The sequence below is a fragment of the Hyperoodon ampullatus genome (genome assembly GCF_949752795.1).
Source record: "Hyperoodon ampullatus genome assembly, chromosome: 2".
Classification (NCBI taxonomy): Eukaryota; Metazoa; Chordata; class Mammalia; order Artiodactyla; family Ziphiidae; genus Hyperoodon; species Hyperoodon ampullatus.
In genome coordinates, this window is record NC_136915.1 from 141,319,559 (window position 1) to 141,343,131 (window position 23,573).

Consider the following 23,573-nt stretch of genomic DNA (forward strand, 5'->3'; position numbering starts at 1 on the left):
AGTTTCTTGCTAGGAGCACATCCAGCAGTGGACTTCACCTAGGGCGAGTGTCAGCTGAGCGCCAGGCTCAAAGTAAGGTGCAGGAACATGGTGGTGGACGTGTGTACCACAAGTGGCATCTGTGCCTGCTGAACACCCTCCAGCCACATGGGTCTTTGGGCTCTACTCTTTGGGACGCAGAAGGCCGGGCAACAAAGTCTTTCCTCCATCGGAGAGCTAGATTTCCAGAGCTTGGAAGAAGCCTGAAGATCACGTTTCTCACCGGGCTTCCGGGTAACGCAAGGGGGCCTCATTTTGTAAAGCTGAGGTGCTTTGAGAGAAACGCCATGCCTGACCGGCTTCTCGGCATTCACACCTGACCTCTTGCTCCCTCAAGCAGCACCTCGACCCCAGACACAGTGAGAGAACTGTGCAGTCGTCCTCGGAAGATTGCTAGCCCTTGGCAAGATATACCGTGACCGAGGGGAAACGAAGGCGTTCACTTACTCGTGCAATTCAGGAGGAACACATGTTTCCCAAAGTGCTTTCAGGGAAGGGGTCCAGTGTGCGACCTGTGTCTCTTTTGGCTTCCCGGGAACTTCAGCTACCTGAGCTGGGTGTCCATCGCGAAAAGGGCGTCGGACGAGAAAAGTGAAATTTGGCCTGTTGGCAACCCAGAGAGCTGCGTCCTCGGAGCTCCCTGAAAAACAGCCCCGTCGCCTGTCTTGGATTCACCATAGGAGTTCCCTGGGAGGCAAAGTGAGGCAGAGTGGGTTTTCTCGAAAGGACGTGGGTGCATGCAGTTCAGTGCTCGGAGCTCATCGCAAAGCCTCCTGGCTCGTGGTTAGGAAGCCTGCCCACATGCTGCAAAAGGAAGGTCCGCGTGTGCCATGGAAAGTGTTGGCGTGCATTACGGTTCCCGAGAAGGCTTAGTGAATGTGCTGCTTTAACTCTGGTAGGCCTCTCAGGACTGCGAGTTCACTCGCGCCTGGAGCCGGCTCGTGGAAGAGCACGGGGTCCCCAACGTGTTATCTGTGGCCTGTGAGCAACCTCCAGCCCCATGGGTCATTGCGTTCCACTCTAGGCATGCAGAGGGCACGGCACCACGCGACCTGCTCCGGCAGAGAGCCAGATCTCCACCTCTGGAAACCAGTCTCAGGAACACGGTGGCGGACGGTGTCACGTGCAATGCTTGTCAGACTCCCAGCGAAGTTCTGAAATGCGCTGAGCCTTACTCGGTGATTAGCATTGCTTCTACGAACTCCAAGCTGACGACCCCTTACCTCAAGCAGAAACGTGACTTTGGAAGCAGCCCGAAAAGCCGGACGCATTTTCCGAAGCACTGCTAGGCCACAGAACTTTCCAATGTCGCCAAAGCCTGACTGAAGCACTGTTTTGGCTAGGCCCCCACCTGTCGCAGTACCTCTGCTTACAAAAGTGTCCTCACGGGAGAGCCTGGTGTGTCGCATGGCTCTCTGGTCCCTGGGCAGAAGGTGCCGGTCCACAGGCTGGAGGTCCACGTAGAAGCTGGAGCCTGAAGGGTAAAGCATGATTTGCCCCTTTGGAAAGCAGGAGACTTGGGGCAGGAAACGGAAGGAGAAGCACAGGGGTCGCTCATCCTGGACACCCTGCAGGAATTCCCCGGGAGGAAAAGTGAGATTTCTCGAGAGAAACTGTGCGCCTGCCATTCCTTGCCCAGAGCTCATCCAGCAGAGTACTTCAGCTAAGGCGATAGTCGGCAGAGCGGCATACTCAAAGGAAGGGGCAGGGTTACCATCAGCAGAGTTGATGGTCACAAGTTGACCCGAGGCTTTCGTCACTGAAGTGCTGTAAGGCTGGTGTGCCTTTCACAAGTCTGAGGAGCGTCTCGTCTGCACCGTTTTCCCTGGAAAGTCACCGTGTGCCGAAAGTGTCGTCTGTGCCTTCTGAGCAACGTCCAGCCCCATGGTCTTTGAGCTCTCGGTATGCAGAAGGCCCGGCAACCAAGGGTTTCCTCTGTCAGAGAGCTGGATACCCAGAGCTTACAAGACTCTCCAGGCACACGTTTCTCCCTGGTCGTCCGGGCAAAGCAAGGGGGACCTCAGATTGTAAACCTGAGCTGCACTGGGCAAAACCTGCGATTACAAGGCTTCTCGGAATTTATAGGGGACGTCTTGCTCCCACAGGCAGCACGTCGACTTCTGGTCCAGCTGGAGAAATGTGCTCTCATCCTCTGATGATGGTTAGGCTGTCGTGTGGTAAGGAAAGCCCGCATATGCCTTGGTCAGCGCTGGAGGGCGGCAGCTTCCAAGAAGCCTTAGTGAGTGCAGTGGCTGAATGCCGTTATCCCTCTCAGGGTGGCGCGGCCTCTCGCGGCTGGGCCCTGGTCATGGAAGGACACGGAGTACCCCAAAGGGTCATCAGTGGCTTCTGAGCAACTTCAGGCCCCGTGGGACATTGGGCTGAACCTGATGCCCGCAGAGGGAAGGGCCACTAAACAGCCAGCTCCCGCTACACCTGCACTCCTGGACACCAGCCTCAGGAACATGCTGGTGGACGGTCTCGCGTACAATTCATGTCAGCCTTCAGGGAAAAATCTCAGAGGCCCTGAGACCTACACGGTGCAGGGAAGTGAACCTAGGAACTCAAAGCTGATGACGCTTAACCTCACGCAGAAACGTGACTCGGTATCCCCTCACCCCCTATAATGACGAACACATTTCCGGTACCATTGCTAGGCCTTTGAAAGGGGCACCGTCACCGAAGCCTGACTGAGGCATTGTCTCGGCTAAGCCCGTCACCTCACGCAGAAACACTGCTTATCAAAGAGGCCTCACGGAAGCGCCTAGTTCTTCGCGTGTGTTTCTTTTCACCCCGGTAGAAGGTGCTGCTGCCCAGGCTACGTGTCCACAACGAGAAAGGAGCCTGAGGGGAAAGAATTATTTACCCCTTTGAAAACTAGGACGCTTGAGGCCAAAAGACTGAATAAAAAGCCCTGCGCGCCTCACCTACTACACCCTGCAGGAATACCCGGGGAGGAACGCAGGGTTTCCTCAAAGAAAGAGCGTGCTTGCAGTTTCTTGCTAGGAGCACATCCAGCAGTGGACTTCACCTAGGGCGAGTGTCAGCTGAGCGCCAGGCTCAAAGTAAGGTGCAGGAACATGGTGGTGGACGTGTGTACCACAAGTGGCATCTGTGCCTGCTGAACACCCTCCAGCCACATGGGTCTTTGGGCTCTACTCTTTGGGACGCAGAAGGCCGGGCAACAAAGTCTTTCCTCCATCGGAGAGCTAGATTTCCAGAGCTTGGAAGAAGCCTGAAGATCACGTTTCTCACCGGGCTTCCGGGTAACGCAAGGGGGCCTCATTTTGTAAAGCTGAGGTGCTTTGAGAGAAACGCCATGCCTGACCGGCTTCTCGGCATTCACACCTGACCTCTTGCTCCCTCAAGCAGCACCTCGACCCCAGACACAGTGAGAGAACTGTGCAGTCGTCCTCGGAAGATTGCTAGCCCTTGGCAAGATATACCGTGACCGAGGGGAAACGAAGGCGTTCACTTACTCGTGCAATTCAGGAGGAACACATGTTTCCCAAAGTGCTTTCAGGGAAGGGGTCCAGTGTGCGACCTGTGTCTCTTTTGGCTTCCCGGGAACTTCAGCTACCTGAGCTGGGTGTCCATCGCGAAAAGGGCGTCGGACGAGAAAAGTGAAATTTGGCCTGTTGGCAACCCAGAGAGCTGCGTCCTCGGAGCTCCCTGAAAAACAGCCCCGTCGCCTGTCTTGGATTCACCATAGGAGTTCCCTGGGAGGCAAAGTGAGGCAGAGTGGGTTTTCTCGAAAGGACGTGGGTGCATGCAGTTCAGTGCTCGGAGCTCATCGCAAAGCCTCCTGGCTCGTGGTTAGGAAGCCTGCCCACATGCTGCAAAAGGAAGGTCCGCGTGTGCCATGGAAAGTGTTGGCGTGCATTACGGTTCCCGAGAAGGCTTAGTGAATGTGCTGCTTTAACTCTGGTAGGCCTCTCAGGACTGCGAGTTCACTCGCGCCTGGAGCCGGCTCGTGGAAGAGCACGGGGTCCCCAACGTGTTATCTGTGGCCTGTGAGCAACCTCCAGCCCCATGGGTCATTGCGTTCCACTCTAGGCATGCAGAGGGCACGGCACCACGCGACCTGCTCCGGCAGAGAGCCAGATCTCCACCTCTGGAAACCAGTCTCAGGAACACGGTGGCGGACGGTGTCACGTGCAATGCTTGTCAGACTCCCAGCGAAGTTCTGAAATGCGCTGAGCCTTACTCGGTGATTAGCATTGCTTCTACGAACTCCAAGCTGACGACCCCTTACCTCAAGCAGAAACGTGACTTTGGAAGCAGCCCGAAAAGCCGGACGCATTTTCCGAAGCACTGCTAGGCCACAGAACTTTCCAATGTCGCCAAAGCCTGACTGAAGCACTGTTTTGGCTAGGCCCCCACCTGTCGCAGTACCTCTGCTTACAAAAGTGTCCTCACGGGAGAGCCTGGTGTGTCGCATGGCTCTCTGGTCCCTGGGCAGAAGGTGCCGGTCCACAGGCTGGAGGTCCACGTAGAAGCTGGAGCCTGAAGGGTAAAGCATGATTTGCCCCTTTGGAAAGCAGGAGACTTGGGGCAGGAAACGGAAGGAGAAGCACAGGGGTCGCTCATCCTGGACACCCTGCAGGAATTCCCCGGGAGGAAAAGTGAGATTTCTCGAGAGAAACTGTGCGCCTGCCATTCCTTGCCCGGAGCTCATCCAGCAGAGTACTTCAGCTAAGGCGATAGTCGGCAGAGCGGCATACTCAAAGGAAGGGGCAGGGTTACCATCAGCAGAGTTGATGGTCACAAGTTGACCCGAGGCTTTCGTCACTGAAGTGCTGTAAGGCTGGTGTGCCTTTCACAAGTCTGAGGAGCGTCTCGTCTGCACCGTTTTCCCTGGAAAGTCACCGTGTGCCGAAAGTGTCGTCTGTGCCTTCTGAGCAACGTCCAGCCCCATGGTCTTTGAGCTCTCGGTATGCAGAAGGCCCGGCAACCAAGGGTTTCCTCTGTCAGAGAGCTGGATACCCAGAGCTTACAAGACTCTCCAGGCACACGTTTCTCCCTGGTCGTCCGGGCAAAGCAAGGGGGACCTCAGATTGTAAACCTGAGCTGCACTGGGCAAAACCTGCGATTACAAGGCTTCTCGGAATTTATAGGGGACGTCTTGCTCCCACAGGCAGCACGTCGACTTCTGGTCCAGCTGGAGAAATGTGCTCTCATCCTCTGATGATGGTTAGGCTGTCGTGTGGTAAGGAAAGCCCGCATATGCCTTGGTCAGCGCTGGAGGGCGGCAGCTTCCAAGAAGCCTTAGTGAGTGCAGTGGCTGAATGCCGTTATCCCTCTCAGGGTGGCGCGGCCTCTCGCGGCTGGGCCCTGGTCATGGAAGGACACGGAGTACCCCAAAGGGTCATCAGTGGCTTCTGAGCAACTTCAGGCCCCGTGGGACATTGGGCTGAACCTGATGCCCGCAGAGGGAAGGGCCACTAAACAGCCAGCTCCCGCTACACCTGCACTCCTGGACACCAGCCTCAGGAACATGCTGGTGGACGGTCTCGCGTACAATCCATGTCAGCCTTCAGGCGAAAATCTCAGATGCCCTGAGACCTACACGGTGCAGGGAAGTGAACCTAGAAACTCAAAGCTGACGACGCTTAACCTCACGCAGAAACGTGACTCGGTATCCCCTCACCCCCTATAATGACGAACACATTTCCGGTACCATTGCTAGGCCTTTGAAAGGGGCACCGTCACCGAAGCCTGACTGAGGCATTGTCTCGGCTAAGCCCGTCACCTCACGCAGAAACACTGCTTATCAAAGAGGCCTCACGGAAGCGCCTAGTTCTTCGCGTGTGTTTCTTTTCACCCCGGTAGAAGGTGCTCCTGCCCAGGCTACGTGTCCACAACGAGAAAGGAGCCTGAGGGGAAAGAATTATTTACCCCTTTGAAAACTAGGACGCTTGAGGCCAAAAGACTGAATAAAAAGCCCTGCGCGCCTCACCTACTACACCCTGCAGGAATACCCGGGGAGGAACGCAGGGTTTCCTCAAAGAAAGAGCGTGCTTGCAGTTTCTTGCTAGGAGCACATCCAGCAGTGGACTTCACCTAGGGCGAGTGTCAGCTGAGCGCCAGGCTCAAAGTAAGGTGCAGGAACATGGTGGTGGACGTGTGTACCACAGGTGGCATCTGTGCCTGCTGAACACCCTCCAGCCACATGGGTCTTTGGGCTCTACTCTTTGGGACGCAGAAGGCCGGGCAACAAAGTCTTTCCTCCATCGGAGAGCTAGATTTCCAGAGCTTGGAAGAAGCCTGAAGATCACGTTTCTCACCGGGCTTCCGGGTAATGCAAGGGGGCCTCATTTTGTAAAGCTGAGGTGCTTTGAGAGAAACGCCATGCCTGACCGGCTTCTCGGCATTCACACCTGACCTCTTGCTCCCTCAAGCAGCACCTCGACCCCAGACACAGTGAGAGAACTGTGCAGTCGTCCTCGGAAGATTGCTAGCCCTTGGCAAGATATACCGTGACCGAGGGGAAACGAAGGCGTTCACTTACTCGTGCAATTCAGGAGGAACACATGTTTCCCAAAGTGCTTTCAGGGAAGGGGTCCAGTGTGCGACCTGTGTCTCTTTTGGCTGCCCGGGAACTTCAGCTACCTGAGCTGGGTGTCCATCGTGAAAAGGGCGTCGGACGAGAAAAGTGAAATTTGGCCTGTTGGCAACCCAGAGAGCTGCGTCCTCGGAGCTCCCTGAAAAACAGCCCCGTCGCCTGTCTTGGATTCACCGTAGGAGTTCCCTGGGAGGCAAAGTGAGGCAGAGTGGGTTTTCTCGAAAGGACGTGGGTGCATGCAGTTCAGTGCTCGGAGCTCATCCCAAAGCCTTCTGGCTCGTGGTTAGGAAGCCTGCCCACATGCTGCAAAAGGAAGGTCCGCGTGTGCCATGGAAAGTGTTGGCGTGCATTACGGTTCCCGAGAAGGCTTAGTGAATGTGCTGCTTTAACTCTGGTAGGCCTCTCAGGACTGCGAGTTCACTCGCGCCTGGAGCCGGCTCGTGGAAGAGCACGGGGTCCCCAACGTGTTATCTGTGGCCTGTGAGCAACCTCCAGCCCCATGGGTCATTGCGTTCCACTCTAGGCATGCAGAGGGCACGGCACCACGCGACCTGCTCCGGCAGAGAGCCAGATCTCCACCTCTGGAAACCAGTCTCAGGAACACGGTGGCGGACGGTGTCACGTGCAATGCTTGTCAGACTCCCAGCGAAGTTCTGAAATGCGCTGAGCCTTACTCGGTGATTAGCATTGCTTCTACGAACTCCAAGCTGACGACCCCTTACCTCAAGCAGAAACGTGACTTTGGAAGCAGCCCGAAAAGCCGGACGCATTTTCCGAAGCACTGCTAGGCCACAGAACTTTCCAATGTCGCCAAAGCCTGACTGAAGCACTGTTTTGGCTAGGCCCCCACCTGTCGCAGTACCTCTGCTTACAAAAGTGTCCTCACGGGAGAGCCTGGTGTGTCGCATGGCTCTCTGGTCCCTGGGCAGAAGGTGCCGGTCCACAGGCTGGAGGTCCACGTAGAAGCTGGAGCCTGAAGGGTAAAGCATGATTTGCCCCTTTGGAAAGCAGGAGACTTGGGGCAGGAAACGGAAGGAGAAGCACAGGGGTCGCTCATCCTGGACACCCTGCAGGAATTCCCCGGGAGGAAAAGTGAGATTTCTCGAGAGAAACTGTGCGCCAGCCATTCCTTGCCCGGAGCTCATCCAGCAGAGTACTTCAGCTAAGGCGATAGTCGGCAGAGCGGCATACTCAAAGGAAGGGGCAGGGTTACCATCAGCAGAGTTGATGGTCACAAGTTGACCCGAGGCTTTCGTCACTGAAGTGCTGTAAGGCTGGTGTGCCTTTCACAAGTCTGAGGAGCGTCTCGTCTGCACCGTTTTCCCTGGAAAGTCACCGTGTGCCGAAAGTGTCGTCTGTGCCTTCTGAGCAACCTCCAGCCCCATGGTCTTTGAGCTCTCGGTATGCAGAAGGCCCGGCAACCAAGGGTTTCCTCTGTCAGAGAGCTGGATACCCAGAGCTTACAAGACTCTCCAGGCACACGTTTCTCCCTGGTCGTCCGGGCAAAGCAAGGGGGACCTCAGATTGTAAACCTGAGCTGCACTGGGCAAAACCTGCGATTACAAGGCTTCTCGGAATTTATAGGGGACGTCTTGCTCCCACAGGCAGCACGTCGACTTCTGGTCCAGCTGGAGAAATGTGCTCTCATCCTCTGATGATGGTTAGGCTGTCGTGTGGTAAGGAAAGCCCGCATATGCCTTGGTCAGCGCTGGAGGGTGGCAGCTTCCAAGAAGCCTTAGTGAGTGCAGTGGCTGGATGCCGTTATCCCTCTCAGGGTGGTGCGGCCTCTCGAGGCTCGGCCCTGGTCATGGAAGGACACGGAGTACCCCAAAGGGTCATCAGTGGCTTCTGAGCAACTTCAGGCCCCGTGGGACATTGGGCTGAACCTGATGCCCGCAGAGGGAAGGGCCACTAAACAGCCAGCTCCCGCTACACCTGCACTCCTGGACACCAGCCTCAGGAACATGCTGGTGGACGGTCTCGCGTACAATCCATGTCAGCCTTCAGGCGAAAATCTCAGATGCCCTGAGACCTACACGGTGCAGGGAAGTGAACCTAGAAACTCAAAGCTGACGACGCTTAACCTCACGCAGAAACGTGACTCGGTATCCCCTCACCCCCTATAATGACGAACACATTTCCGGTACCATTGCTAGGCCTTTGAAAGGGGCACCGTCACCGAAGCCTGACTGAGGCATTGTCTCGGCTAAGCCCGTCACCTCACGCAGAAACACTGCTTACCAAAGTGGCCTCACGGAAGCGCCTAGTTCTTCGCGTGTGTTTCTTTTCACCCCGGTAGAAGGTGCTGCTGCCCAGGCTACGTGTCCACAACGAGAATGGAGCCTGAGGGGAAAGAATTATTTACCCCTTTGAAAACTAGGACGCTTGAGGCCAAAAGACTGAATAAAAAGCCCTGCGCGCCTCACCTACTACACCCTGCAAGAATACCCGGGGAGGAACGCAGGGTTTCCTCAAAGAAAGAGCGTGCTTGCAGTTTCTTGCTAGGAGCACATCCAGCAGTGGACTTCACCTAGGGCGAGTGTCAGCTGAGTGCCAGGCTCAAAGTAAGGTGCAGGAACATGGTGGTGGACGTGTGTACCACAAGTGGCATCTGTGCCTGCTGAACACCCTCCAGCCACATGGGTCTTTGGGCTCTACTCTTTGGGACGCAGAAGGCCGGGCAACAAAGTCTTTCCTCCATCGGAGAGCTAGATTTCCAGAGCTTGGAAGAAGCCTGAAGATCACGTTTCTCACCGGGCTTCCGGGTAACGCAAGGGGGCCTCATTTTGTAAAGCTGAGGTGCTTTGAGAGAAACGCCATGCCTGACCGGCTTCTCGGCATTCACACCTGACCTCTTGCTCCCTCAAGCAGCACCTCGACCCCAGACACAGTGAGAGAACTGTGCAGTCGTCCTCGGAAGATTGCTAGCCCTTGGCAAGATATACCGTGACCGAGGGGAAACGAAGGCGTTCACTTACTCGTGCAATTCAGGAGGAACACATGTTTCCCAAAGTGCTTTCAGGGAAGGGGTCCAGTGTGCGACCTGTGTCTCTTTTGGCTGCCCGGGAACTTCAGCTACCTGAGCTGGGTGTCCATCGCGAAAAGGGCGTCGGACGAGAAAAGTGAAATTTGGCCTGTTGGCAACCCAGAGAGCTGCGTCCTCGGAGCTCCCTGAAAAACAGCCCCGTCGCCTGTCTTGGATTCACCATAGGAGTTCCCTGGGAGGCAAAGTGAGGCAGAGTGGGTTTTCTCGAAAGGACGTGGGTGCATGCAGTTCAGTGCTCGGAGCTCATCCCAAAGCCTCCTGGCTCGTGGTTAGGAAGCCTGCCCACATGCTGCAAAAGGAAGGTCCGCGTGTGCCATGGAAAGTGTTGGCGTGCATTACGGTTCCCGAGAAGGCTTAGTGAATGTGCTGCTTTAACTCTGGTAGGCCTCTCAGGACTGCGAGTTCACTCGCGCCTGGAGCCGGCTCGTGGAAGAGCACGGGGTCCCCAACGTGTTATCTGTGGCCTGTGAGCAACCTCCAGCCCCATGGGTCATTGCGTTCCACTCTAGGCATGCAGAGGGCACGGCACCACGCGACCTGCTCCGGCAGAGAGCCAGATCTCCACCTCTGGAAACCAGTCTCAGGAACACGGTGGCGGACGGTGTCACGTGCAATGCTTGTCAGACTCCCAGCGAAGTTCTGAAATGCGCTGAGCCTTACTCGGTGATTAGCATTGCTTCTACGAACTCCAAGCTGACGACCCCTTACCTCAAGCAGAAACGTGACTTTGGAAGCAGCCCGAAAAGCCGGACGCATTTTCCGAAGCACTGCTAGGCCACAGAACTTTCCAATGTCGCCAAAGCCTGACTGAAGCACTGTTTTGGCTAGGCCCCCACCTGTCGCAGTACCTCTGCTTACAAAAGTGTCCTCACGGGAGAGCCTGGTGTGTCGCATGGCTCTCTGGTCCCTGGGCAGAAGGTGCCGGTCCACAGGCTGGAGGTCCACGTAGAAGCTGGAGCCTGAAGGGTAAAGCATGATTTGCCCCTTTGGAAAGCAGGAGACTTGGGGCAGGAAACGGAAGGAGAAGCACAGGGGTCGCTCATCCTGGACACCCTGCAGGAATTCCCCGGGAGGAAAAGTGAGATTTCTCGAGAGAAACTGTGCGCCTGCCATTCCTTGCCCGGAGCTCATCCAGCAGAGTACTTCAGCTAAGGCGATAGTCGGCAGAGCGGCATACTCAAAGGAAGGGGCAGGGTTACCATCAGCAGAGTTGATGGTCACAAGTTGACCCGAGGCTTTCGTCACTGAAGTGCTGTAAGGCTGGTGTGCCTTTCACAAGTCTGAGGAGCGTCTCGTCTGCACCGTTTTCCCTGGAAAGTCACCGTGTGCCAAAAGTGTCGTCTGTGCCTTCTGAGCAACGTCCAGCCCCATGGTCTTTGAGCTCTCGGTATGCAGAAGGCCCGGCAACCAAGGGTTTCCTCTGTCAGAGAGCTGGATACCCAGAGCTTACAAGACTCTCCAGGCACACGTTTCTCCCTGGTCGTCCGGGCAAAGCAAGGGGGACCTCAGATTGTAAACCTGAGCTGCACTGGGCAAAACCTGCGATTACAAGGCTTCTCGGAATTTATAGGGGACGTCTTGCTCCCACAGGCAGCACGTCGACTTCTGGTCCAGCTGGAGAAATGTGCTCTCATCCTCTGATGATGGTTAGGCTGTCGTGTGGTAAGGAAAGCCCGCATATGCCTTGGTCAGCGCTGGAGGGCGGCAGCTTCCAAGAAGCCTTAGTGAGTGCAGTGGCTGAATGCCGTTATCCCTCTCAGGGTGGCGCGGCCTCTCGCGGCTGGGCCCTGGTCATGGAAGGACACGGAGTACCCCAAAGGGTCATCAGTGGCTTCTGAGCAACTTCAGGCCCCGTGGGACATTGGGCTGAACCTGATGCCCGCAGAGGGAAGGGCCACTAAACAGCCAGCTCCCGCTACACCTGCACTCCTGGACACCAGCCTCAGGAACATGCTGGTGGACGGTCTCGCGTACAATTCATGTCAGCCTTCAGGGAAAAATCTCAGAGGCCCTGAGACCTACACGGTGCAGGGAAGTGAACCTAGGAACTCAAAGCTGATGACGCTTAACCTCACGCAGAAACGTGACTCGGTATCCCCTCACCCCCTATAATGACGAACACATTTCCGGTACCATTGCTAGGCCTTTGAAAGGGGCACCGTCACCGAAGCCTGACTGAGGCATTGTCTCGGCTAAGCCCGTCACCTCACGCAGAAACACTGCTTATCAAAGAGGCCTCACGGAAGCGCCTAGTTCTTCGCGTGTGTTTCTTTTCACCCCGGTAGAAGGTGCTGCTGCCCAGGCTACGTGTCCACAACGAGAAAGGAGCCTGAGGGGAAAGAATTATTTACCCCTTTGAAAACTAGGACGCTTGAGGCCAAAAGACTGAATAAAAAGCCCTGCGCGCCTCACCTACTACACCCTGCAGGAATACCCGGGGAGGAACGCAGGGTTTCCTCAAAGAAAGAGCGTGCTTGCAGTTTCTTGCTAGGAGCACATCCAGCAGTGGACTTCACCTAGGGCGAGTGTCAGCTGAGCGCCAGGCTCAAAGTAAGGTGCAGGAACATGGTGGTGGATGTGTGTACCACAGGTGGCATCTGTGCCTGCTGAACACCCTCCAGCCACATGGGTCTTTGGGCTCTACTCTTTGGGACGCAGAAGGCCGGGCAACAAAGTCTTTCCTCCATCGGAGAGCTAGATTTCCAGAGCTTGGAAGAAGCCTGAAGATCACGTTTCTCACCGGGCTTCCGGGTAATGCAAGGGGGCCTCATTTTGTAAAGCTGAGGTGCTTTGAGAGAAACGCCATGCCTGACCGGCTTCTCGGCATTCACACCTGACCTCTTGCTCCCTCAAGCAGCACCTCGACCCCAGACACAGTGAGAGAACTGTGCAGTCGTCCTCGGAAGATTGCTAGCCCTTGGCAAGATATACCGTGACCGAGGGGAAACGAAGGCGTTCACTTACTCGTGCAATTCAGGAGGAACACATGTTTCCCAAAGTGCTTTCAGGGAAGGGGTCCAGTGTGCGACCTGTGTCTCTTTTGGCTGCTCGGGAACTTCAGCTACCTGAGCTGGGTGTCCATCGTGAAAAGGGCGTCGGACGAGAAAAGTGAAATTTGGCCTGTTGGCAACCCAGAGAGCTGCGTCCTCGGAGCTCCCTGAAAAACAGCCCCGTCGCCTGTCTTGGATTCACCGTAGGAGTTCCCTGGGAGGCAAAGTGAGGCAGAGTGGGTTTTCTCGAAAGGACGTGGGTGCATGCAGTTCAGTGCTCGGAGCTCATCCCAAAGCCTTCTGGCTCGTGGTTAGGAAGCCTGCCCACATGCTGCAAAAGGAAGGTCCGCGTGTGCCATGGAAAGTGTTGGCGTGCATTACGGTTCCCGAGAAGGCTTAGTGAATGTGCTGCTTTAACTCTGGTAGGCCTCTCAGGACTGCGAGTTCACTCGCGCCTGGAGCCGGCTCGTGGAAGAGCACGGGGTCCCCAACGTGTTATCTGTGGCCTGTGAGCAACCTCCAGCCCCATGGGTCATTGCGTTCCACTCTAGGCATGCAGAGGGCACGGCACCACGTGACCTGCTCCGGCAGAGAGCCAGATCTCCACCTCTGGAAACCAGTCTCAGGAACACGGTGGCGGACGGTGTCACGTGCAATGCTTGTCAGACTCCCAGCGAAGTTCTGAAATGCGCTGAGCCTTACTCGGTGATTAGCATTGCTTCTACGAACTCCAAGCTGACGACCCCTTACCTCAAGCAGAAACGTGACTTTGGAAGCAGCCCGAAAAGCCGGACGCATTTTCCGAAGCACTGCTAGGCCACAGAACTTTCCAATGTCGCCAAAGCCTGACTGAAGCACTGTTTTGGCTAGGCCCCCACCTGTCGCAGTACCTCTGCTTACAAAAGTGTCCTCACGGGAGAGCCTGGTGTGTCGCATGGCTCTCTGGTCCCTGGGCAGAAGGTGCCGGTCCACAGGCTGGAGGTCCACGTAGAAGCTGGAGCCTGAAGGGTAAAGCATGATTTGCCCCTTTGGAAAGCAGGAGACTTGGGGCAGGAAACGGAAGGAGAAGCACAGGGGTCGCTCATCCTGGACACCCTGCAGGAATTCCCCGGGAGGAAAAGTGAGATTTCTCGAGAGAAACTGTGCGCCTGCCATTCCTTGCCCGGAGCTCATCCAGCAGAGTACTTCAGCTAAGGCGATAGTCGGCAGAGCGGCATACTCAAAGGAAGGGGCAGGGTTACCATCAGCAGAGTTGATGGTCACAAGTTGACCCGAGGCTTTCGTCACTGAAGTGCTGTAAGGCTGGTGTGCCTTTCACAAGTCTGAGGAGCGTCTCGTCTGCACCGTTTTCCCTGGAAAGTCACCGTGTGCCGAAAGTGTCGTCTGTGCCTTCTGAGCAACGTCCAGCCCCATGGTCTTTGAGCTCTCGGTATGCAGAAGGCCCGGCAACCAAGGGTTTCCTCTGTCAGAGAGCTGGATACCCAGAGCTTACAAGACTCTCCAGGCACACGTTTCTCCCTGGTCGTCCGGGCAAAGCAAGGGGGACCTCAGATTGTAAACCTGAGCTGCACTGGGCAAAACCTGCGATTACAAGGCTTCTCGGAATTTATAGGGGACGTCTTGCTCCCACAGGCAGCACGTCGACTTCTGGTCCAGCTGGAGAAATGTGCTCTCATCCTCTGATGATGGTTAGGCTGTCGTGTGGTAAGGAAAGCCCGCATATGCCTTGGTCAGCGCTGGAGGGCGGCAGCTTCCAAGAAGCCTTAGTGAGTGCAGTGGCTGAATGCCGTTATCCCTCTCAGGGTGGCGCGGCCTCTCGCGGCTGGGCCCTGGTCATGGAAGGACACGGAGTACCCCAAAGGGTCATCAGTGGCTTCTGAGCAACTTCAGGCCCCGTGGGACATTGGGCTGAACCTGATGCCCGCAGAGGGAAGGGCCACTAAACAGCCAGCTCCCGCTACACCTGCACTCCTGGACACCAGCCTCAGGAACATGCTGGTGGACGGTCTCGCGTACAATCCATGTCAGCCTTCAGGCGAAAATCTCAGATGCCCTGAGACCTACACGGTGCAGGGAAGTGAACCTAGAAACTCAAAGCTGACGACCCTTAACCTCACGCAGAAACGTGACTCGGTATCCCCTCACCCCCTATAATGACGAACACATTTCCGGTACCATTGCTAGGCCTTTGAAAGGGGCACCGTCACCGAAGCCTGACTGAGGCATTGTCTCGGCTAAGCCCGTCACCTCACGCAGAAACACTGCTTATCAAAGAGGCCTCACGGAAGCGCCTAGTTCTTCGCGTGTGTTTCTTTTCACCCCGGTAGAAGGTGCTGCTGCCCAGGCTACGTGTCCACAACGAGAAAGGAGCCTGAGGGGAAAGAATTATTTACCCCTTTGAAAACTAGGACGCTTGAGGCCAAAAGACTGAATAAAAAGCCCTGCGCGCCTCACCTACTACACCCTGCAGGAATACCCGGGGAGGAACGCAGGGTTTCCTCAAAGAAAGAGCGTGCTTGCAGTTTCTTGCTAGGAGCACATCCAGCAGTGGACTTCACCTAGGGCGAGTGTCAGCTGAGCGCCAGGCTCAAAGTAAGGTGCAGGAACATGGTGGTGGACGTGTGTACCACAGGTGGCATCTGTGCCTGCTGAACACCCTCCAGCCACATGGGTCTTTGGGCTCTACTCTTTGGGACGCAGAAGGCCGGGCAACAAAGTCTTTCCTCCATCGGAGAGCTAGATTTCCAGAGCTTGGAAGAAGCCTGAAGATCACGTTTCTCACCGGGCTTCCGGGTAATGCAAGGGGGCCTCATTTTGTAAAGCTGAGGTGCTTTGAGAGAAACGCCATGCCTGACCGGCTTCTCGGCATTCACACCTGACCTCTTGCTCCCTCAAGCAGCACCTCGACCCCAGACACAGTGAGAGAACTGTGCAGTCGTCCTCGGAAGATTGCTAGCCCTTGGCAAGATATACCGTGACCGAGGGGAAACGAAGGCGTTCACTTACTCGTGCAATTCAGGAGGAACACATGTTTCCCAAAGTGCTTTCAGGGAAGGGGTCCAGTGTGCGACCTGTGTCTCTTTTGGCTGCCCGGGAACTTCAGCTACCTGAGCTGGGTGTCCATCGCGAAAAGGGCGTCGGACGAGAAAAGTGAAATTTGGCCTGTTGGCAACCCAGAGAGCTGCGTCCTCGGAGCTCCCTGAAAAACAGCCCCGTCGCCTGTCTTGGATTCACCGTAGGAGTTCCCTGGGAGGCAAAGTGAGGCAGAGTGGGTTTTCTCGAAAGGACGTGGGTGCATGCAGTTCAGTGCTCGGAGCTCATCCCAAAGCCTCCTGGCTCGTGGTTAGGAAGCCTGCCCACATGCTGCAAAAGGAAGGTTCGCGTGTGCCATGGAAAGTGTTGGCGTGCATTACGGTTCCCGAGAAGGCTTAGTGAATGTGCTGCTTTAACTCTGGTAGGCCTCTCAGGACTGCGAGTTCACTCGCGCCTGGAGCCGGCTCGTGGAAGAGCACGGGGTTCCCAACGTGTTATCTGTGGCCTGTGAGCAACCTCCAGCCCCATGGGTCATTGCGTTCCACTCTAGGCATGCAGAGGGCACGGCACCACGCGACCTGCTCCGGCAGAGAGCCAGATCTCCACCTCTGGAAACCAGTCTCAGGAACACGGTGGCGGACGGTGTCACGTGTAATGCTTGTCAGACTCCCAGCGAAGTTCTGAAATGCGCTGAGCCTTACTCGGTGATTAGCATTGCTTCTACGAACTCCAAGCTGACGACCCCTTACCTCAAGCAGAAACGTGACTTTGGAAGCAGCCCGAAAAGCCGGACGCATTTTCCGAAGCACTGCTAGGCCACAGAACTTTCCAATGTCGCCAAAGCCTGACTGAAGCACTGTTTTGGCTAGGCCCCCACCTGTCGCAGTACCTCTGCTTACAAAAGTGTCCTCACGGGAGAGCCTGGTGTGTCGCATGGCTCTCTGGTCCCTGGGCAGAAGGTGCCGGTCCACAGGCTGGAGGTCCACGTAGAAGCTGGAGCCTGAAGGGTAAAGCATGATTTGCCCCTTTGGAAAGCAGGAGACTTGGGGCAGGAAACGGAAGGAGAAGCACAGGGGTCGCTCATCCTGGACACCCTGCAGGAATTCCCCGGGAGGAAAAGTGAGATTTCTCGAGAGAAACAGTGCGCCTGCCATTCCTTGCCCGGAGCTCATCCAGCAGAGTACTTCAGCTAAGGCGATAGTCGGCAGAGCGGCATACTCAAAGGAAGGGGCAGGGTTACCATCAGCAGAGTTGATGGTCACAAGTTGACCCGAGGCTTTCGTCACTGAAGTGCTGTAAGGCTGGTGTGCCTTTCACAAGTCTGAGGAGCGTCTCGTCTGCACCGTTTTCCCTGGAAAGTCACCGTGTGCCGAAAGTGTCGTCTGTGCCTTCTGAGCAACCTCCAGCCCCATGGTCTTTGAGCTCTCGGTATGCAGAAGGCCCGGCAACCAAGGGTTTCCTCTGTCAGAGAGCTGGATACCCAGAGCTTACAAGACTCTCCAGGCACACGTTTCTCCCTGGTCGTCCGGGCAAAGCAAGGGGGACCTCAGATTGTAAACCTGAGCTGCACTGGGCAAAACCTGCGATTACAAGGCTTCTCGGAATTTATAGGGGACGTCTTGCTCCCACAGGCAGCACGTCGACTTCTGGTCCAGCTGGAGAAATGTGCTCTCATCCTCTGATGATGGTTAGGCTGTCGTGTGGTAAGGAAAGCCCGCATATGCCTTGGTCAGCGCTGGAGGGCGGCAGCTTCCAAGAAGCCTTAGTGAGTGCAGTGGCTGAATGCCGTTATCCCTCTCAGGGTGGCGCGGCCTCTCGCGGCTGGGCCCTGGTCATGGAAGGACACGGAGTACCCCAAAGGGTCATCAGTGGCTTCTGAGCAACTTCAGGCCCCGTGGGACATTGGGCTGAACCTGATGCCCGCAGAGGGAAGGGCCACTAAACAGCCAGCTCCCGCTACACCTGCACTCCTGGACACCAGCCTCAGGAACATGCTGGTGGACGGTCTCGCGTACAATCCATGTCAGCCTTCAGGGAAAAATCTCAGAGGCCCTGAGACCTACACGGTGCAGGGAAGTGAACCTAGGAACTCAAAGCTGACGACGCTTAACCTCACGCAGAAACGTGACTCGGTATCCCCTCACCCCCTATAATGACGAACACATTTCCGGTACCATTGCTAGGCCTTTGAAAGGGGCACCGTCACCGAAGCCTGACTGAGGCATTGTCTCGGCTAAGCCCGTCACCTCACGCAGAAACACTGCTTATCAAAGAGGCCTCACGGAAGCGCCTAGTTCTTCGCGTGTGTTTCTTTTCACCCCGGTAGAAGGTGCTCCTGCCCAGGCTACGTGTCCACAACGAGAAAGGAGCCTGAGGGGAAAGAATTATTTACCCCTTTGAAAACTAGGACGCTTGAGGCCAAAAGACTGAATAAAAAGCCCTGCGCGCCTCACCTACTACACCCTGCAGGAATACCCGGGGAGGAACGCAGGGTTTCCTCAAAGAAAGAGCGTGCTTGCAGTTTCTTGCTAGGAGCACATCCAGCAGTGGACTTCACCTAGGGCGAGTGTCAGCTGAGCGCCAGGCTCAAAGTAAGGTGCAGGAACATGGTGGTGGACGTGTGTACCACAGGTGGCATCTGTGCCTGCTGAACACCCTCCAGCCACATGGGTCTTTGGGCTCTACTCTTTGGGACGCAGAAGGCCGGGCAACAAAGTCTTTCCTCCATCGGAGAGCTAGATTTCCAGAGCTTGGAAGAAGCCTGAAGATCACGTTTCTCACCGGGCTTCCGGGTAATGCAAGGGGGCCTCATTTTGTAAAGCTGAGGTGCTTTGAGAGAAACGCCATGCCTGACCGGCTTCTCGGCATTCACACCTGACCTCTTGCTCCCTCAAGCAGCACCTCGACCCCAGACACAGTGAGAGAACTGTGCAGTCGTCCTCGGAAGATTGCTAGCCCTTGGCAAGATATACCGTGACCGAGGGGAAACGAAGGCGTTCACTTACTCGTGCAATTCAGGAGGAACACATGTTTCCCAAAGTGCTTTCAGGGAAGGGGTCCAGTGTGCGACCTGTGTCTCTTTTGGCTGCCCGGGAACTTCAGCTACCTGAGCTGGGTGTCCATCGTGAAAAGGGCGTCGGACGAGAAAAGTGAAATTTGGCCTGTTGGCAACCCAGAGAGCTGCGTCCTCGGAGCTCCCTGAAAAACAGCCCCGTCGCCTGTCTTGGATTCACCGTAGGAGTTCCCTGGGAGGCAAAGTGAGGCAGAGTGGGTTTTCTCGAAAGGACGTGGGTGCATGCAGTTCAGTGCTCGGAGCTCATCCCAAAGCCTTCTGGCTCGTGGTTAGGAAGCCTGCCCACATGCTGCAAAAGGAAGGTCCGCGTGTGCCATGGAAAGTGTTGGCGTGCATTACGGTTCCCGAGAAGGCTTAGTGAATGTGCTGCTTTAACTCTGGTAGGCCTCTCAGTACTGCGAGTTCACTCGCGCCTGGAGCCGGCTCGTGGAAGAGCACGGGGTCCCCAACGTGTTATCTGTGGCCTGTGAGCAACCTCCAGCCCCATGGGTCATTGCGTTCCACTCTAGGCATGCAGAGGGCACGGCACCATGCGACCTGCTCCGGCAGAGAGCCAGATCTCCACCTCTGGAAACCAGTCTCAGGAACACGGTGGCGGACGGTGTCACGTGCAATGCTTGTCAGACTCCCAGCGAAGTTCTGAAATGCGCTGAGCCTTACTCGGTGATTAGCATTGCTTCTACGAACTCCAAGCTGACGACCCCTTACCTCAAGCAGAAACGTGACTTTGGAAGCAGCCCGAAAAGCCGGACGCATTTTCCGAAGCACTGCTAGGCCACAGAACTTTCCAATGTCGCCAAAGCCTGACTGAAGCACTGTTTTGGCTAGGCCCCCACCTGTCGCAGTACCTCTGCTTACAAAAGTGTCCTCACGGGAGAGCCTGGTGTGTCGCATGGCTCTCTGGTCCCTGGGCAGAAGGTGCCGGTCCACAGGCTGGAGGTCCACGTAGAAGCTGGAGCCTGAAGGGTAAAGCATGATTTGCCCCTTTGGAAAGCAGGAGACTTGGGGCAGGAAACGGAAGGAGAAGCACAGGGGTCGCTCATCCTGGACACCCTGCAGGAATTCCCCGGGAGGAAAAGTGAGATTTCTCGAGAGAAACAGTGCGCCTGCCATTCCTTGCCCGGAGCTCATCCAGCAGAGTACTTCAGCTAAGGCGATAGTCGGCAGAGCGGCATACTCAAAGGAAGGGGCAGGGTTACCATCAGCAGAGTTGATGGTCACAAGTTGACCCGAGGCTTTCGTCACTGAAGTGCTGTAAGGCTGGTGTGCCTTTCACAAGTCTGAGGAGCGTCTCGTCTGCACCGTTTTCCCTGGAAAGTCACCGTGTGCCGAAAGTGTCGTCTGTGCCTTCTGAGCAACGTCCAGCCCCATGGTCTTTGAGCTCTCGGTATGCAGAAGGCCCGGCAACCAAGGGTTTCCTCTGTCAGAGAGCTGGATACCCAGAGCTTACAAGACTCTCCAGGCACACGTTTCTCCCTGGTCGTCCGGGCAAAGCAAGGGGGACCTCAGATTGTAAACCTGAGCTGCACTGGGCAAAACCTGCGATTACAAGGCTTCTCGGAATTTATAGGGGACGTCTTGCTCCCACAGGCAGCACGTCGACTTCTGGTCCAGCTGGAGAAATGTGCTCTCATCCTCTGATGATGGTTAGGCTGTCGTGTGGTAAGGAAAGCCCGCATATGCCTTGGTCAGCGCTGGAGGGCGGCAGCTTCCAAGAAGCCTTAGTGAGTGCAGTGGCTGGATGCCGTTATCCCTCTCAGGGTGGCGCGGCCTCTCGCGGCTGGGCCCTGGTCATGGAAGGACACGGAGTACCCCAAAGGGTCATCAGTGGCTTCTGAGCAACTTCAGGCCCCGTGGGACATTGGGCTGAACCTGATGCCCGCAGAGGGAAGGGCCACTAAACAGCCAGCTCCCGCTACACCTGCACTCCTGGACACCAGCCTCAGGAACATTCTGGTGGACGGTCTCGCGTACAATCCATGTCAGCCTTCAGGCGAAAATCTCAGATGCCCTGAGACCTACACGGTGCAGGGAAGTGAACCTAGAAACTCAAAGCTGACGACGCTTAACCTCACGCAGAAACGTGACTCGGTATCCCCTCACCCCCTATAATGACGAACACATTTCCGGTACCATTGCTAGGCCTTTGAAAGGGGCACCGTCACCGAAGCCTGACTGAGGCATTGTCTCGGCTAAGCCCGTCACCTCACGCAGAAACACTGCTTATCAAAGAGGCCTCACGGAAGCGCCTAGTTCTTCGCGTGTGTTTCTTTTCACCCCGGTAGAAGGTGCTGCTGCCCAGGCTACGTGTCCACAACGAGAAAGGAGCCTGAGGGGAAAGAATTATTTACCCCTTTGAAAACTAGGACGCTTGAGGCCAAAAGACTGAATAAAAAGCCCTGCGCGCCTCACCTACTACACCCTGCAGGAATACCCGGGGAGGAACGCAGGGTTTCCTCAAAGAAAGAGCGTGCTTGCAGTTTCTTGCTAGGAGCACATCCAGCAGTGGACTTCACCTAGGGCGAGTGTCAGCTGAGCGCCAGGCTCAAAGTAAGGTGCAGGAACATGGTGGTGGACGTGTGTACCACAGGTGGCATCTGTGCCTGCTGAACACCATCCAGCCACATGGGTCTTTGGGCTCTACTCTTTGGGACGCAGAAGGCCGGGCAACAAAGTCTTTCCTCCATCGGAGAGCTAGATTTCCAGAGCTTGGAAGAAGCCTGAAGATCACGTTTCTCACCGGGCTTCCGGGTAATGCAAGGGGGCCTCATTTTGTAAAGCTGAGGTGCTTTGAGAGAAACGCCATGCCTGACCGGCTTCTCGGCATTCACACCTGACCTCTTGCTCCCTCAAGCAGCACCTCGACCCCAGACACAGTGAGAGAACTGTGCAGTCGTCCTCGGAAGATTGCTAGCCCTTGGCAAGATATACCGTGACCGAGGGGAAACGAAGGCGTTCACTTACTCGTGCAATTCAGGAGGAACACATGTTTCCCAAAGTGCTTTCAGGGAAGGGGTCCAGTGTGCGACCTGTGTCTCTTTTGGCTGCCCGGGAACTTCAGCTACCTGAGCTGGGTGTCCATCGTGAAAAGGGCGTCGGACGAGAAAAGTGAAATTTGGCCTGTTGGCAACCCAGAGAGCTGCGTCCTCGGAGCTCCCTGAAAAACAGCCCCGTCGCCTGTCTTGGATTCACCGTAGGAGTTCCCTGGGAGGCAAAGTGAGGCAGAGTGGGTTTTCTCGAAAGGACGTGGGTGCATGCAGTTCAGTGCTCGGAGCTCATCCCAAAGCCTTCTGGCTCGTGGTTAGGAAGCCTGCCCACATGCTGCAAAAGGAAGGTCCGCGTGTGCCATGGAAAGTGTTGGCGTGCATTACGGTTCCCGAGAAGGCTTAGTGAATGTGCTGCTTTAACTCTGGTAGGCCTCTCAGGACTGCGAGTTCACTCGCGCCTGGAGCCGGCTCGTGGAAGAGCACGTGTTATCTGTGGCCTGTGAGCAACCTCCAGCCCCATGGGTCATTGCGTTCCACTCTAGGCATGCAGAGGGCACGGCACCACGCGACCTGCTCCGGCAGAGAGCCAGATCTCCACCTCTGGAAACCAGTCTCAGGAACACGGTGGCGGACGGTGTCACGTGCAATGCTTGTCAGACTCCCAGCGAAGTTCTGAAATGCGCTGAGCCTTACTCGGTGATTAGCATTGCTTCTACGAACTCCAAGCTGACGACCCCTTACCTCAAGCAGAAACGTGACTTTGGAAGCAGCCCGAAAAGCCGGACGCATTTTCCGAAGCACTGCTAGGCCACAGAACTTTCCAATGTCGCCAAAGCCTGACTGAAGCACTGTTTTGGCTAGGCCCCCACCTGTCGCAGTACCTCTGCTTACAAAAGTGTCCTCACGGGAGAGCCTGGTGTGTCGCATGGCTCTCTGGTCCCTGGGCAGAAGGTGCCGGTCCACAGGCTGGAGGTCCACGTAGAAGCTGGAGCCTGAAGGGTAAAGCATGATTTGCCCCTTTGGAAAGCAGGAGACTTGGGGCAGGAAACGGAAGGAGAAGCACAGGGGTCGCTCATCCTGGACACCCTGCAGGAATTCCCCGGGAGGAAAAGTGAGATTTCTCGAGAGAAACAGTGCGCCTGCCATTCCTTGCCCGGAGCTCATCCAGCAGAGTACTTCAGCTAAGGCGATAGTCGGCAGAGCGGCATACTCAAAGGAAGGGGCAGGGTTACCATCAGCAGAGTTGATGGTCACAAGTTGACCCGAGGCTTTCGTCACTGAAGTGCTGTAAGGCTGGTGTGCCTTTCACAAGTCTGAGGAGCGTCTCGTCTGCACCGTTTTCCCTGGAAAGTCACCGTGTGCCGAAAGTGTCGTCTGTGCCTTCTGAGCAACGTCCAGCCCCATGGTCTTTGAGCTCTCGGTATGCAGAAGGCCCGGCAACCAAGGGTTTCCTCTGTCAGAGAGCTGGATACCCAGAGCTTACAAGACTCTCCAGGCACACGTTTCTCCCTGGTCGTCCGGGCAAAGCAAGGGGGACCTCAGATTGTAAACCTGAGCTGCACTGGGCAAAACCTGCGATTACAAGGCTTCTCGGAATTTATAGGGGACGTCTTGCTCCCACAGGCAGCACGTCGACTTCTGGTCCAGCTGGAGAAATGTGCTCTCATCCTCTGATGATGGTTAGGCTGTCGTGTGGTAAGGAAAGCCCGCATATGCCTTGGTCAGCGCTGGAGGGCGGCAGCTTCCAAGAAGCCTTAGTGAGTGCAGTGGCTGGATGCCGTTATCCCTCTCAGGGTGGCGCGGCCTCTCGCGGCTGGGCCCTGGTCATGGAAGGACACGG